Raw genomic sequence first — 18021 nt, 5'->3', positions numbered from 1 at the left:
CTCTTCTTGCTTTAATTCCAGCGACAAAAACATAGCCCGCTGAATAGCCAGCAGGAGGATTTTTTGTGAGAGAGCACGTATTTTTAAAAGCCATCTGATCGATTTTTGAAGAATTGGAGTTGGTAGGATGTAGTGGTCCATTTTATGCGCGGTTAGGTATAAGCTAGGGGACTACACTCTCACGTGGAGGAGGCCGTGGAACCATGATCCACGTTGCCTATTGTCGATGCGCATTTTCACGAATGTCAGAAGAGCGGCGATTTTTCCATAGCGATTCATTTACTCTCAATGTCTACCGACAATAGTGGCAATAATTTTTTTAAACTTGAATAGAAAATGCAAAACAAGAGATATTGAAATCTTGAAACCACGGAGTGACTATCTCATGCCAGCGATTCCATAAATATTGATTATTGACTGACACAGTTCAAAATGAAGCAATGTTCCATTTCATAATAAAAATATAACGTTAATAATAAAGTTAAAAAGTGAATGCAAGATACTTAAGAAAGATTAAACATATATGTAGATCAGAATACATATAAACGCAAATATTTATTTATTTTCCCAGCAGCCGGTCCTTTATGAATATTCTGGCTCTTGCTTTAGTTTAAGTATACCGGGACTAGCATTCGCACAATCTTGCTTTAGTGGTCAGTGTTCTCCAATCATACGGTATTTGGTAATAAATTTAAAATTGCAAGGGTTAGGATTGTTAAGTTATGAATTCGGTTTATTGCATCGGTCACTGAACTTAAAAAAATTCTCAATTGAAGAAAACCGGGACTAACCATAGTGATACCTTTACGGAGTCACCCGCAATGCAAAATTTGTGCAAAAAATCCGCAGAGAAAAAATCTTTTGCCTCCCGATTACAGGTCGAGTGCTTTAGCCAGTTAAGCTACCGAGGCGTCATTCTCCCCCGTGGAAATTTGAGGACTATACCGGACAAGGTGTTGCTGGACTGCTGAGCATATGATGAATACCACGAGCAGTCCAAATCCTTCGCACAGCCGGAGAGCAAAGCCCGAACTTCGAACGAATAGAGGTGTTCTCTCTTGACTAGTTTTAAGAATTCCGGGACTAGCCACCGTGATAACTTAAATGATTTTTTTCTCTGTGAGTTTTTCGCACTATTTAAAAATTTCATTTAAAAGCTCTGTTATTTATTATCTTATTCCTCGTTGAAATTCGGATCTCTTCAGTCGTCAGCGGCGCGAGTGGCGAGTTTAGTAAACTATTTAATTGCACGGTGAGTGAGAGCACATTTTGTGGACGACTGGAGATTCCTCGATCGCAATGTTCGTGCGGAGGTTATCGTGGGAATTTTAATTCTTGGAAATTCGTTTGGATCTCTGTGCGAGTACTGCGGACAAATGAAATCTCCTCGAGTCGAGTGGTTGGCTCGGAAAGTGTCCGCTCTCTTTTGTTTTGGGATATTTCTCCCCCACCCCTCTTGATCCTCACACCCCACCCCACTCCGGAAGGGGTCACCTCTTTTTCTTTCCCCCTTTCACTACCCTCTAAACACGGTCACTTTGACAACGGGGTCTTTATGTTGAAAAATTCCGCTTTGATAAATTTAAACAGCAGATGAGGGAAACCACACGTAAAGTGGTTTCCAAAAGTTTCTTTACAAGTTGAGACGACACCAACAGACGATACGGAATGTAATATAGACATCCTATTCTCTGAGGAACTGATGAAATAAATCACTGTTCAATGCGATGGGATAGCTAAACAACTACCATCTATAAATAACAGTAAATCTCCGGGTGCTGAGGCAAGGGAAGGTTGCCTATATCGCAAAAAATTAGGAAAACAAACGAATTATCTCAAAAATAAGGAACGCAATAAAAGTTTTTGATGCTGTCTAATATGAGGAGAAAAGTCTACTTCTCTCACAATTTTTGGAGACAGTCAATTCCTAGTTGAACACATGTATAAAAATTCAATTTCAAACCTCTGCAAACAGTGCGATTTAGGCAACCGGTTTCCCAAATCGCACCAATGGAGGCCAAAATTAATAAATGATGTGTCAACGACAATGAGAGGCAGAGAGCCAATTTATTTAAGGTTATTTTTTAGATCCCTTAAAAGAGCAAACATGTACATTAAAATACCCGTAACATAAGGAACGAAAAAAGTTAAATAAGTCATATCTTTGACAATAACAATTGTTTTTTTGCTTGATAAAAAATGTGCATTAAATGAAAAAATATTTACGAGTTTTTTTGTAGGTGTGTTTATACTTTGGAATAGTCTTTTCACGGCAGATTTCTTAAGACAACTTACATTGCAGAGGCATAGAGACGCGTGGTGCGATTTGGGAGCGACCGCCATTTTATATGAAATTATTTCCACTGCCTAAACGCGTGATCATACCGCGCTGTTAATAGCTCTAAAATAAACACAATAGACTTAAAAATTATGATATGTAACTAAAACTATGTAAATACTACTAATTTGTTTTCAATATTCTTTTAAAAAGACGAAATAAATGGCAGAAGAGATACTTCTTTTCATAATACCAACGCTCTTGACTTGTCAATGCACTGGTGGCCACAATTGAAGTTTCGTATGCTTGGTGATTCAGGAAGTTCCAAATGCAGCCATTAGACACATATATAAAACATTGGTTTCTAGGATGGTGGGGCGATTTAGGCAACTCTCCCCTAATACCTGCGCGTGTTCCCAAAAGGTTGCACTGTTCTTAGAGATAATATTCAAGAAGTCATTATTCGAGGGCAAGGTAGACTGGAAAATTGCAATCGTTACACCGATATTAAAAATGGGAAACAGGCAAGGCCTAGGCAACTGTCGACCAATTTCATTAACATTAAGTGAAAGGCAAGATATTTGAACCTATCGTTGTTATCAACATCATGACTTTCCTGGATAGTCGTAACTTCCTTGAATGGCTGTCAGCACGGCTTTCGAATGGCGCGAAAAAAGCTCACGCTCATTCTTTGCGGCGTTCATAAATCTGGTGAATCGAAGAGAAAAGCGACGCATTATTTCTAGATATTTAGAAAGCCATAGGTACGGTCTCTTGCAACACCCTTTGATACAAATTACAGTTATGCGGGTTAAAGGAGATAGCCGTAAAGTACGTCGCCTAAGGACCCACGTTTTTGTGAGACATAAACGGCGTGTCCAAATTCGAAATTAAAGACAGGAAAAACCTCGCTATGGAGCCCGAAAGAAAACACTTTGAAGGTCCAACGTGTGCGTGTCGTGAGTTTACTGAGTTCATTCTATTCGCTAATCTTAATTTCGATTGGGATTTTGCTCCTGAAGTTTGACTCCAGCTGCGGTTGCTCAGTCGCGTCCGCGACCGTCTTCGTCGGATTTTGGTACTGTGATGGCAAAGGATGCAGGTGGCTTCATGTGCCAACCTTCCAAGTTCTCACATACTACTGAAAATGATAGTACAGACATAACTGTGGCGAAGGGGGATTGTGTTCGTGTGGTGGCTAGAGTGTTGGCTTCCCACACCGTGGGCTTGGGTTCAAATCCCGGCGGTGGCAGAGAATTTTCAGAGACTGCCCAATCCCTGCTTGAATGTTGTGTGGAGGACAGTTCAAGCGCAACATCCCGTCCGTCAAATGGGACATAAGGGCGTGGCGCCTTTTTTTCTACCATTCCTTCCATACCCTTCCCTCATGGAACAAATGACCTCAGCTGTCGGTTGCATGCTCAAAATACTATACTATAATGTGGTGAACCTAAATATTTATATAATTTTGACGACTATAAGGACAGTTTTGAGTCAATACACTGCGAACTCAGGACGAATTAGTTTTTTGCGCACTTTCTGAAATTAGGATAATAAAAATAAAAATTCGATTCGCAAAAAAATAAATGTTCTGATGTTTATCTGCACAGTAGAAAGGCAAAGAAGCGTCAGAAACGAGTGATTTTTAAAATGTTTTTTATCGTTTACAGCGGCAAGCAGCGCGGAATGCAGTCGCTAACTTTGGAGAGGTTTTGGTTAATACGAAAGAGGACTTGATGCATAAAAATACCATCGTGAAATTTTTTCCCTATTCTTCGTGAAATGAGATTTCGAGAAAATTAATAACGATATCCGCAAAAACAAATGAATTTTCGCTTTACAATTTTAAAATGTTAGCAGTGAAGTTGAAGAGTTGAAAACAGAATAATTTTGCTTTAGCGACACTATATTTGTGAGACATTATTTGCAGTAGCATTCCGGGAGATCTTTTATGTATTTTACTTTTGTAAACTCTCATCATAAGGCTACTGCTTTAACTTTATGAAAATATACTTGGATGGATCGGTCAATTTACGAGAGAAAATGAATTGAAGTCATAAGGGTCTCGCGCCATAGCTGTGCTTTACTCGCCACTCGCTTGCTTTGTTGTGCGCCCGTGTGGGTGAGAGTTTAATTGTTTTAAGTATTGTTTTCGTGGTTGTTGGCCGTGAATGGCAGTTGTGAATGTGTCGTCGTGCACGTAAGTAGGGTCTGGAGCCGGCGCTGCATGAGGAAGCCATCGACGGGAGCCCGGCATTCAGGTGAGTGGTGCTTTTGGATGGTGTGGGACTCCCGGCGCATATAAAAAATACAGTTCACTTTTGATACTGTCGTGTCGAGCACAGATATTAGTTATCTAGCTTGAGCTGTAAAATACATGTGGTATTAAACATTGCTCAAATTCCGCATACATGGCATTTTATTATGTAGTAATAGCGGTATCGCGGGATATGGGAATGCTTCTCCCTCCTCCTACCGTTAGAGGAAGCGACAAGAGAAAGACGGAAAGTTCGTGAAGCTCCCTTCGCTCTATTTTTTTATGAATTTGTCCAAGCAAGGAAGAACATGGGAGAAGAAAAATCGTTAAATACACGTTGAACACAGTGATATCTTGTCCCTGCGTACCTCAACAGCTTTGCTAACCTTCAATTTCTCGTTCACTTTTGATGTCAGCACTAGAGGGCAGCACATGTTTTAACCATCGCCGTGTGAATGTACGATAATTCCGACGATTGCTGGAACAATCGTAATCAGAACGAGGCATAACCATCGTAAAGTGGCAACGTACGGGACTACTATGGTAACTATTGTCAGGACATACATTCACACGTCTAGTTCGGTCAACTATCGTTAGGAGGATCGCTCGGGCAATCGTAACCTGAACGAAGCATAACCAAGAATGGCAATGGCAGTAATGCCTGTTCTAGACGCTCGGCTCAGCGCCAGGGATCAGCCGTCCTGGCGTCTGATATTGCCGAGTAGAGGCGTCACCACGGCTCAGCCGAGGGGGTCGAATCATCTCCCCTTGCCTTGTCTACACTACAGACTTAACTTAAGTGACTTCACTTAAATATAATCTTAAATGTGGTGCGGTAGCTACACTTGAGCTATAAGTCGACTTCAGCACCGTGATTGTCTATATCGGGAAACTGTTATGTTGACAGATGAAGGTCTAGGGGAGCAATTAGTGATTCTTTGATCCAAAGCGACTGTTATTTGAAATAAACTTCCAAACTCCGTGAATTAACTATTTTGGATTTAGAAGGTTAAAAGGAAAGACCGATTTCAGTTCCTAAGGGAACGCTAAATGGCGAGAGGTGATGGAGCCAGAGGAATTTAGAATTACTAAGCATGACTGGCGTGACTTCGTGGAATGACATATTCACAACGTAAACAAAAAACTTATTGCCAGTCAAATTCCACTGCTTTATTAAAACCATTGATGTTAAATTTCAACCATTAATTCCTCCCACGTTCAATGAAATCGCCACATCTTATCTCTCTCGGCATCCCTAGGACTAAAATTAAAGCCCTATGCAATAGTTTCAATAACAGTGTGTGGGAAGTTACTGAGTGCATTCGTTTACGTTATTTTCGATTATGACACCATGGAAAATAAACTGTTTTACCGGATCCTCTGCCGTCGTCTCATTGTCAGTCTTAAAATTCCTTAACACGTTTCTAAGTTTTGTAAATCGAGTTTCACCGTGAGCAACAGGCATAGCAATTAGTTTTCACGGAAATAAAACCAACGATAAGATGAGAAACACCTCAAAATAAATTCGTCGAATTAATAACCCCAACACTAGAAATTAACTAACGAAATAGAACGCTCAATAACCACATCATGGAATACAGCACAACTTAGAACATAATCAACGGGATGATTCAGAAGTGAGATGGGTATTATGTGCCATTTACAACACTTGAAGAGCTTCAACCGTGCGGAAACAGTTGCCAACGCAATTTAAGTTGGGTTCTAAGATGACTTAAGTGGAGGTGTACTTAAATGAAGCTGGTGACACCTACACTACCAACTTAAGTACAGAGCCAACTTAAGTAGTCACTTAAGTTACTAGTGTAGACCCGGCACCTGGGACCCCCGGCTTAAGTTAAACGCTACGCTGTTGTCATCACCTTTCTCTCTCTCATATGGCGCGTGTATTTGGTTGCGTTTGGCTTTCTTTTGGGTGCGTTTCTTCTCACTGAGCTCGTAAATGACAAAGTTAGTGGCTCGTGCTATAAATTGAATTGTAGATTAGACCTACACCCTTACTAGAATACTGTGATACGTTCCCAGTCAGCAAGAAATTTGAAAACCTTTACCGTCGCGTCGTCGCCTTGACATGAGCGGTCGTGCCATATTCTCTCAGTTACCCTCATGCCCATTCCATTCATGATCCAAAACAGTCGTAATATTTAATTCTTAGAGCCATAATATACCAAATTTATATTTAGGATTTTTTCGCTGAAAAAACTTCAAAGTCTGAGGAATCAATGTGCCATCGTCCTAGCCGACGAAAAATCATCTTCAATTATTCTAAATTCATCTCCTTCCATAGAAGTGCATCAGATATCAACTCGGGAATTCACCGATCAGCCACAATAAACGCGGTTATATGTGCTTTGCTAGAAATGTTCCCATAAAATGCTTCAGCGCTTGCCGATTCTCAAGTGTTCTTACGATTTCGGTTCTTGTCATCAGATGGCGAGGGGTCGACTTAAGCCTCTCGTTAAGAATGGGTTCGCGCTGATTGGCTAATTGTTAGCCGGATGAGCTGATCCGAGCGAGTGGAACAGGCATAACGAAAGCTCAGTTTCTATGAGGAGCAGAAGTAGCGTCGCTTTATTTGTGAAGAAACTTTACGAAACCACTGTACATGTTTGGTGTTACTATGGAGATTTTAGTGACGGAGTGCTTTTCAGGAATTTAAATTGGTTTATAAAAGTTATTGGGTTTATGTTCCGCAGTTTTATTCTCAGTTTCATTTTAAATCCACGTTATTTTTCATTCTGAGGTGTCTCCTTCCACAATTCACCGTTTAAAGTGTGACACTGCGCGTATTTGAGTTTCACGCTGATTTTACCGTTCAATCATGTCGACCAAACCCCCTCACGCTATTTTTAGCACTATTTTCACCTGGTGATATAAGTGATAATGTTTTCTATGAAGTATGTATACTGCCATTGAATTGTGGATACATTACTCCCGCGCTAATGTAAGTGCCGTACGGAATATTTATCGTTAATTTTTCTCGTAAACCGGTAATGTTTGCACCAGTCGGTAGGTGGGCTTTCGATCTCCCAATTTCAAAATTCCTTCCAGGAATATTTCAAAAGAGGATCCCCAAGTCGGCTTCGAAAGCGTTGTCAACCACCGCGCATTTAAATGGGTTCACAAAAGTCGCCACTCGTGTCGCTGACGGACAAATTGATCCGAGTTACACGGGGAAATAAGGTATAATTAGCTTTTTTAACCTAGATTTATAGACATGATGATGTGATCTACGAAATGCATTAAAGCCCAATGCTATTCCTCAACGTTACAAGCTTTAGACTGCAAAATAATGGAAAAAATTGGATCGCATTGCACTCATCACCGCGCCGCGGACATTTTCGAAAACCGATTAAAATGCGACCGAAGTGGCAACAGTTGAAATCAGCCTTCTATGGGATGGAATTTAGCCTCCTCAATGCAGTCCCCTTGATTCCTTCCTTCCCCACTTCCTTGGGCGCAAACCGCTCTTCCTTTGTTTAGTTTTGACATTCGAATGTCTCGTGGATTGCAAAACCAGGCAAGTCACCTGTTGAACTCCGACGGGGGCGTGCTGTCTTCGCAAAAGGAAGCGAGGTAAGTAAACGTCCATATCCTCCTCCTCTGCCTCAACTCCCCTTATTACTTCTGCTCTCTCCATCACCTTTCTTCCCGGTCTCTTTTTTAATTTTGCATCTAGATCGCATAGGCTTGCCTCCGATTTTATTTTTTCTGTGTGGTGGAAGCTTCGAGTATTCAGAACGGTTTTTAGATGTTCCTTAAAATGCAAAGAGTTTCTAGACTAGAGTTCTGCCGCAGTCGATCGCAGAAGCCATTCGACCGTGCTTCGGCAAGGGAGAGGAATCCCTTTTCAATGAAAGATTTCTATCCTTCCCTGCCGATGTCTAGGGTGAAGTGTTCTCGGGCATTACACCGGGCCAGATGGTCAATGTTGGCCAACGCTGCACTAGAGTTCTTAGTTCATGGTAGCTTGGTGGGGCCCCATTGGACATAAGGTATAACAGACCCGAACACTACTAGAGCGCGACCCTTTCTTCGAGCTCCGAGAGGTAATCCGGCGCCTCAGGAGACGGTCGTCACAGCGTGAAGTTCTCCCTGCCGATGTGACCCATCGTAGTAAATTTTATGCTTTACTTATTCCAAAACTTAAAGAGTTACATAAATGCACTAATCACGCCTCTCACGATGACGCATCCAACGAAATGTGAGACTCTCTCTCCACCAGGGGCACAGCTAGGAATTAAGGCTGGGGGGGGGGGGGGGCTTAGGTGCAACTAATACCGGGGTGTGTGGGGGTATGGAGTACCCACCAGGATAAGCGGTAGGTGCGAGATTAATAAATTCCGGAATTTCAAGGTAAATGGTTCAAAATGGTGAGTTTTACGGCTTTCTGAGGGATATTTTATTAAACCTTACACTCTTCTATTAGTTATATCAATACAATTAAGTAAAATGGATAAAACTTTTAATTTCTGTGAGGTCTGGGGGGGCTCTTAACCCCCAAACCCCCCCCCCTCGCTGCGCCACTGCTCTCCACAACACCCTCGATAACTGCCTCAGACAGGACCACCTCCTCTTGGCGTGGGCAGCAGCAAAGAACACAGCCCTTATTCACTCTCAAGGCCTGGATACACGGTACATTATCACGTACAAGTTAACGTACGTTTGCGTGAATGATTTTGGTGGACCGGAACGGAACATGTACGAATGCATGAACCAAATTAGAACAGGATCTATTTTCTGTGCATGCATTCGCACAAGTTGGGTGGTTACACGGTGCATTTTGGCATTCATTCTCGCGTTCATACATTTAGATATTAATCCATACGTGCTAATGTATCGTATAACCAGGCGTTTAGCAATGGCTTAACGAAAACAAATCCACGACTAAGCAGCTACTATCGTGTGTATACCGTAGGTTGGCGCACGGGCCCATGCGAAGTACGCGAGCCGCGAGCAAAGGAGGGGAGGAAAGGACCGACAAAAAAACTGTATGGGTCAGACAGACACAGGTAGGTGGCGGGTCCGTTCGCCCCTCCCCCCGACGAAGTCAACAAGCACCTCTAATAGAATTATTAACTCTTTTAACTTTCTCATAATATCTCAATCTAAATAGCATATTTGTAAAGTACTTAAAAAGCTATGAAGAATGATAGAAGTGCTCCGATCATAAATAACGAAATGGTCGAAAGTTAAAACAAAACATACTTAAAAACGGCTAATAAATAACTAAAGCAGAGATAGGAAAATTGTTTGTAAAAAGTAAACCTCAACTAAGAAAAACTTTTCTTTCATTTTGGTTCCACAACTGGTATCCATTTGAAGTATAACCTACAAGAATAGCTTCTTCACTCCTACTTACCAATTCTTTCAGTGGTTTTACTGTTTTTGAAAAAAACTTTCTAACAAAAAATTTGTAAATTTCTCAAGTCAGGTTTCTTTTTAAACCAGTTTTCAGCAGGTGCTTGACGTATTCCTTTGGTTGGACTTCTATTCTTCAGATAGGCTGCTGTTTGTACTGCTTCACCCCACAGGTATTTTTCGCATTTAGCGTCAAAAATGAGTGCTCTGGCTTTATTAATTAGGGTAAGATTTGATCGTTCACTTTTTCTATTCAATTGAGGAGTATGCGGAATGGTGAAGTCTAAAATGATTCCTTTTTCTTGACACCATGTTGTGAGAAGCTCATTTTTAAATTCCCCACCATTGTAACACCTAATCTCACTGGCTTTTAGATTGAAATGCGTCTCTCCCTCGTTTATAAATATTTTATTGCATTGAAAAACTTGTGAAGCTGATTTTGTTTCTAGGAGATATACCTTTCAAAGATGTGTTTATTGATCCAGCAGTGTAATGAAGTAGTTCTTGTCGTCATAGGTTGGAGATTCAATTGCCCCACACAGATCTGAGTTTATAATTTCCAGGGGACGGCTAGCTCTCTCTCTCTCTCTAGCTCTGTTCTAAAAGGCAGTCTCACTTGTTTGGCTCTTGCACAAATACTGCAATCAACGCTATTAAACTTAACAGCCTCGTAAGATACTCCACTGCACAGCTTGGGAATCTTCATCAGCTGGCTGTGACTGAGGTGGCCTAATTTTATCTGCCATTCTCCTATTCCCGTTGCCTTCTCTTCAGCAATTAAAGCATTCCAACCAGATTTCTTCATGTTTACAACATAAACTCCATTTTCCGTTTTATTTCCTTCTATGATAACCTTGCCCTTAGGTATTTCTAATTTGGCGTTCAGGTTGTACACTTTTTCATCATCGAAATACATTGTTCTGTTACATTTTGTTACACTGTTCACTGACATGAGATTTCGTGTCAAATCAGGTACAAAGCATACTTCATTTAAGGTACAATTGTCCAGTTGTATCTCAAACCTTCTATTGACATAAAATGTCCTATCTTTGATATTTTTACACAGTCTGTGTATTCTTTCATGCCTGATATAACTTCTTTTTTTCTGTGATCATCATTTTATTACAACCACTATCTACCACCATCTCAAAGTTTTTGCAAGGCTCCGGTTTATTTTTTTCATTGACTGCTGAGAGCGTAGAAAGAAATCTTACTGTTTCTTCTGTTTTCTTCCTCTCTTCATGTTCACCTTTGAAGAAACAGTCTTCCGATTTGTGATTTAATTTCTTGCAAAACGCACAAGCTCTGAGGAAACAATCATGTTCGTCATAGTTTGTTTTAATGCAAATTACGCACGGTTTCTTTTTAAATTGCGTCTTAATATGCCCTCTTTGCCAGCATACGAAATACTTGACATCGCTATTGTACTGTCTTTTAGTTTCTGCTCTACATTATGCAGGTATTTCCTCTTTTAGCTCTTTAAAATAAGATGTGTCCTCTTCGAGCGACAAACGCGATATGAGATTTTCTATTGTTTTGTCTGCTTGTGATAACGAATCTCACGCGCTACTAAAATGTTTGAAATTATCGGGCAAAATAGTTCTAATTTATAAATTAGCATTGGTTCAGAAATTTCCTCATTTAAAACTTAAAAAGCTGCAGCCTCCGTCATTATCCACTTCAGAACCTTCTTCTAATTGACTTCTCATGGTGCGCGTAACCATGTGCCATCCACGATATCCATCAGCTGTTTTGCTCGAAAGGGTGAGAAGTTTAAAGAGGAAACTTGGACAGTTTTCACAATTAACATTGGGGTTGGGTTGTGAACGTTAACATGGAGACGTATTTTAGTTACAGTGAATAAATAGCAGTATTGTTGCTCTTTTTTAACACATTGAACTGTATTTTTATTCTCTGTCGTGTAATAAGAAAAGTACAACCAGTAAAACCATAAATTACTAAGGGTTTAACATGCTATGGGTCCACAGGCACGAGATAAGTAAAAAATGTGAATGAAGATATAAAGAAGGGTGAAGTATTTGTTATCAAAGGTGTACCTGTGTATATATACATTATGGCGTCGGAAATGAAGATCGAGAGTGAAGACATAGCATAGTGTCCAGAAGTTAAAAGACATCAATACTGCTATTTATTTACTGTAACCAAAATACGTCTCCATGTAAAAGTTCACATGCCAACTCCAATGTTACATTTTGAAAACTGTCCAAGTTTCTTTTAAAACTTCTTCCAGTAAATTTTGCTTTTAATGATGTGGTTTATATTAATTATAGTCAGCGGATTGTAATGAACCTTCAAAAACGTGGTTTGATTATTCACATATTTTTGAATAATTAGTAAAAATAACTTGCATCGTATAGATTCATAATAATAAATGCTAATTTTCTTTCAGTCTAATAAATTTCTAATTATTTCAATCGAATGCGTACTTTGAAATATCGAATTTAGAGTAAGTTCACATAATATTATAAAAAATGAAATTGAGTTGAATAAAATTTTGGCATTGCTTTTGCATTTTTATAAACCAAAGACAAAATAAGATAATTTCGATCTTATTTCATTGCTCTGAATTCTGAATTCTAAGTAGACTAAATTTAATGTTGAAATATGCTTCATTAGATATTCTATAAAACCGTCAAAGAAACATATAAGTTAGGTTAAGTATTGAGGAGCATTGAAGTAATATTAAGGAGTAGTAACTTACCCTATTGGGGAAGCACTTTCAGGAAATTTGCGGGCAGGAAAATCATAAATTGGGATTTATTAAAAGGATTCTTGGAAAACGCGATGGGAAAGTAAAAGAACAATGTTGTTAATCTCTCGCGAGCCCCTATTTGGAGTTTGCCGCTCGTGAATGGGAGCCCAATGGACAAGGAATGGTTTCGGATATAGATTGAATACAAAGGCGAGTAGCATGACTTGTTAAAATTTTTTACGATAAACATAGTACTGTAACTGAATTGATTAAGAATTTAGAATGGGAAAGTCGAATCGAATCGAAGGGAAAATTTAGAATTAATCTTTTGTGAAATATCTCGTTGAATACTTAAAGCACGATGTTCAAGGTATTTCGGGAGAGCATAATAATTATGTCGGAAACGATCGAATGGATAAGATTAGGGAAATAGGCTGCAGAACCGATGGATTAAAGATGTAATTTTTTCGCGTACTGCAGTTGAGGGCCAAAAATGCTTAATATAATGGGCTGTAGTGATAGGGAAGAACAATTGAAACCAGGATATCGGAGCAAATACGCTGCAGAAATTTTTTTAAGGCCATGTCGCTATGTTACAAATCTATTTTTTTCTTAATCTCATTTTCAATATAAGTATGAATTGGAATAAAATATTATGATACATGAAAATTATTTCGAGTTGCACCCTCCCTACACCGGGAAAGAGGCTGCGAATATCTGCCTCGAGTAACACAAAGCAATGAACAAGCTGGCATTCAATTGGTGGTAGGTTTATATGTCCTAGTGGTATCTTATGATGGTCATACTCACGTGGGGAAATGTGAGTATTAATCCCCAACACCACCACTAACCGCACTCCCGCAGAAACAATAGACTATCTTCTTTATTCCACACAGTTCATGAATCTCATTCCGATTGAGAAAAACATTCACTTTGTTTTTTGGGATGCGTTTCTTTCTCCTCTTGTCATGCTGTCGGGGGGCGTACATCAAGGCTCGCCTTGGCAACCGAATCATGTTCCTCACTTGTTTTGCATCCTCCCTATCCTTGGAAACGGATTCGGAGTCCATTGTTCCCCCGTCCGTGGTGATGCGTGAATGTTACGCAGGGAAAGAAGGGGAGGGGATAGGCGCCTCTCGGCCGGCCACCCTCATTCCTTTCGCTCAGCTGCGAAAAATCGCAGTCCGCTTCGCATCTGTCTCGCTCGCTCGCTCACTCTGCGTACCCCGTCCACATCTATTCTTCCGTCCACGATATCTAAAATAGATATTTCTTCAGGCAATCTCTACCTGAGTTTTCCACCACTTGGTATCTAAATTGATTTTCAAAAGTCTCCACTTGCGTCGCCACGGTCATAGTAATCCGAATTTAACGGAGATATAAGATTTAATTTGGGGTGTTAGCCACACTGTGTATTCGTGATGGATTGACCTATCAAATGCATATCTTTTCTAGGCTATTCTTTGCAGTTGCTGCTGTTCGAAAAAAGTGCATCATCGCCGCGATGCGGGAATGTTTGAAAACCGATGAAAAAGTGATCGAATTGGCAACAGAGACATTCGCAAATATCGGTGATTTGGATCGCGAATGATAATATTCTTATGTTTTGCTTGAGGCGGTAATCAGTCTAATGTTTTCAGTCCTGTGTACAATATCCGTCGTTGGCAGACTTCATAAGAAAGAGCGCTGTTACTATAGAGGTGATTTGTTAACGGAGAGTCGAGAACGTTCTACGCCATGTGCTAACCATGATTCTTCAATGAGGACCCTAAGTTTTAGCTGTGTAGGTAGAGTGATAGCAGTTTTATTTACAGCCTGGGCATGTTTTTTTTATCTTGCTGGTTAAATGCAACTACTTTGTTCTTTCCAGACAGGTTTTTAATTACCCCATCGATTTAAAAAAATGAGTCATCTTCAAGGGTGAGGGAACCAACATTCATCACTCATTCATTTTTAATCTTGGAATCGAATATTTATCTGATTTGAATACAATGTAATTCATATCGGCAGTTGCAGAAAAGTTTCTCGGGTTTTTCACCGGTTGATGCTCTCCATGTCTCCCGACGTTTCGAGCTGCGATTTGCTGTTCATCCTTAAGGAATCTTCTGAGGACATTATTCAGAAGTTCAGAAGAACCAGTAAATCAGGAGATCCCCTGAGGATGATCGGCAAGTCGCTGCCCGAAACGTCGGGAGACATGGAGAGCATCAACCGGTGAAAAACCCGAGAAAATTTTCTGCACCTGTTACGCCGGGAAAACCTAAGATAATACATTTCGGCAGTAATTTTGAAGGGCCATCATAATGATCGTTGTTATTTGAATATCCTCTTTTGACTTATGTCTCCATTCAGTTCTCATGTCTTTCGCACGATCAGCAAACCATTTGCAAACCACCAGCATCATATTTGCGTTACTTTTCTTGTGCATCCTCAATAATTAATCTATCGTACGTGACTTATTTGGGGCCTCCTATTTCGTCTCCTTTCTTCCACTTCTCCTTTGACGATTGTCTTTATCAGGCAGAGAGAGTGCCTAATGATGTAGCCGATGAAGTTGTCCCGTCCCGTTGGTGTGTTAACAATACTTTCCCTTTTCTCCTTCTCTTCTGGAATTCCTCTGCCCTCGTCGGTTGCTGTGATGTAAAAGACAGCAGTTTCTCTCTCTCCACGGCCAGCGTCTTCTGTGCTGGCCACCGACCGACGTCATACCAAAAAATGGAGAATTTGGAGTCAATACACCGCGGGAAGCTTCGTTCTCACATGGTGGAATTATTATCAACCATTTACCAAAATTAAAGATCTCAAATATTTACCTACGTTGAATAAAATGTTAAATTTATTTAGAAGTTCCAAATTATCTTGAACAAACATTTATCTCGATGAGGCACCGTTTTATAGACACCGTCGAGATAAAGCGAGCGAGTTCTGGAAAAATATTTTCCCTCCTCAAGCGTATCCGGAAAGGCAATTAATCGGGACAAAGAGAAAACGATCTTCACTTGTCTTGCGATGTGAAAAAGGCTTCCGAGAGGGTCTTATGCTTTCATCTCATTCGACCATTGATCGCTCGCTCTCTTTGAAGCCGCACCATTTAGCAAATGGATCCACCCTCGGCAAAATACCCCACCCTCTCACACCATCAGCTGCAATTTCAGCTAACCCAGGATCCTCCCTGCCCACTCCCCGTGAAGAACGAAGACCACTGAGCTTCGCCTTGATTACCGTTTCCCGGTGAATTTTTCCATTGAAAAGGCAGCCGTTATATGACGCGACCACGTCTGGGATTCATTTTCGAATACGCAAATGTACATTACAATCGGAGGGAATGGGATTAATCTGTCAATCTATTTCTGTAAGTCTCAACTGCTTTTAGGATTTTTTGTATCCGGGTAAACCTGAAAATCTCAGGTAATTTGATTTCTACTGTAAAAATCATGGAAATGTCAGAGAAATGTTGGATTGGCTTTGAAATATTCTCAGGTGTTAATTAATAAAACAGATATATATGCATAGTTCCTCCTTTGGCAGATTTGTAAGTCAAATTGCCCTTGTGCTGAGGTATTTTGTATTCCTGCCATCCCCATAAGTAGGCAAAATTGCTATCTCGTTGTGTAAATTGTGCCCTGATTGGTCATAAACTGTTAATGACATAAAAGAAAGTTGCGAGGTCAATTTTCTCTTGGGTTGATGTATATTTTTTGCATTCCTCCTATTACCGGGAGAAAAGTATTTTTTGCAATTTATGGAATCTGGAAGGATTTCTATTTCTTAGTTCCACCCTCGGACGATCTTCCAACTTTTTTTAAGCTGTTGAACCTTTCACACATCTACTATTAGGAGCAAAGTCTGCTTGTAATTTTGTCTACTTCCTGTGTGGCAGTATGACATTATTTAGCCCTGAGAAAGGACGTTGGTGTAATATTCTCTGTAGCTATTTTCAAGGTTTTTAATACGATATTTTTTGTTTACTTTAATAAAAATATGCTGCCTCAACAATAATCCTTAAGTTTAACAATTCAAAAAATATGCTAAGATTTACCTCATAATTTGCGCATAGAAATCAGTGTTTATTCGGGAAAACTGAATATCATACCTCAAGCTTCATACCGATCAGGAAAATCAGGGAATATGTCAGGGAAATTAAGTGATGGTCATGTTAAAAAACAGAGGCAGATGTAGAGTCGCAGGAGAAAGGTGAACATGGTGGTTGCAGCGTTGTTAGAGTGGTGAGTATCATTATATCGAAGGTCCCTCATTCTTACCCCCATCGATCTGTGGTCATACGATCTCTAATCATGCGTTGATTAAGAGGTATTTTAATTTTTTAGATGCCTAGCTGTTTTTTCTCTCTCCTTACATAGTTCATCCTGCACGCATGCTATGTATTTATTGACATTCTTTGTCACGAACCAACCTAAAACATTTCACACCGCAACTGGAATTTCATCAGATGGCTTTCCAGATAGAGTCCCGAAATTTGCTGTGGTTTGATGAGGATTTCCTCAAAGGGCTTGTTGTTGGCAAAAGCAACGAAGTCCTCAATTGCACTGCGGAAAAAGCTCCTCTACAATTAGCAGCATCGTTTTATAAGAAAAATCAATAGATATCCTGGTAACAAGAAATTAAATGAACTTTGATTTTATTTTTACAGTGAATAACGCGCGGAAAATTTTTATATTCTGCAAAGAAAAAAGTCATTTCTATTCCTTTTTTTTTACTGTGTTGCTATTATGCTTAGAGGCGAGAACTTTGTTTTATTTTTCATTCCTGAAATAGACAATTCTGCGCACATTCTATTCCATTAAACTTTCAGCTTGAGCGATATATCATCCCGTGGCAGCGCAGAAGTAATCTCATTTCTATGAGTAACTGTATGAACCATCAATGCGCTGTGCGGAACCTTTTCCCATGGTCTGATAGGTTCCACCCGGGCAGCGAAATTCTATTATTTCGACGAAGCACCGAATTAGACCCACATACCTCAAACATTTTCACTCGCACTGTTTTTGGGACTCTTTGGTGGGTGTGTTGTGGTCGTCCAGGCTGGGCGCACGAGGCAACGCCAACTTGACGCAACTCAACTTCATCTCTCAGTATGCAGTGCTGCAATTTTCCATAAAATCTCTTCATACGACTGCTTTGACATTGATAAAAAGTCAGTGAAATAAAAATAAATTCGTTCTGAAAATTATAGGAATGTCAGGGTAATTGAAAGTGGAGATTCGGTGACCTGTAAAACGTGGAAATGTATGGGCAATTCCTAATTACCAGTGGCTAGAAATTCACTCAGTGCTTTACAATGAATTTAGCTCTCTTCCCAATGCATGGTTCGATTCCATCGTCGTCGTTCGCGGTAGACTTCTTCCCCCAAAGCCCATCCAACGTCTTCCGAAT

The sequence above is a fragment of the Ischnura elegans genome, chromosome 12, assembly GCF_921293095.1.
Source record: "Ischnura elegans chromosome 12, ioIscEleg1.1, whole genome shotgun sequence".
Taxonomy (NCBI): domain Eukaryota; kingdom Metazoa; phylum Arthropoda; class Insecta; order Odonata; family Coenagrionidae; genus Ischnura; species Ischnura elegans.
Note: the sequence above shows the minus strand (reverse complement) of the source record.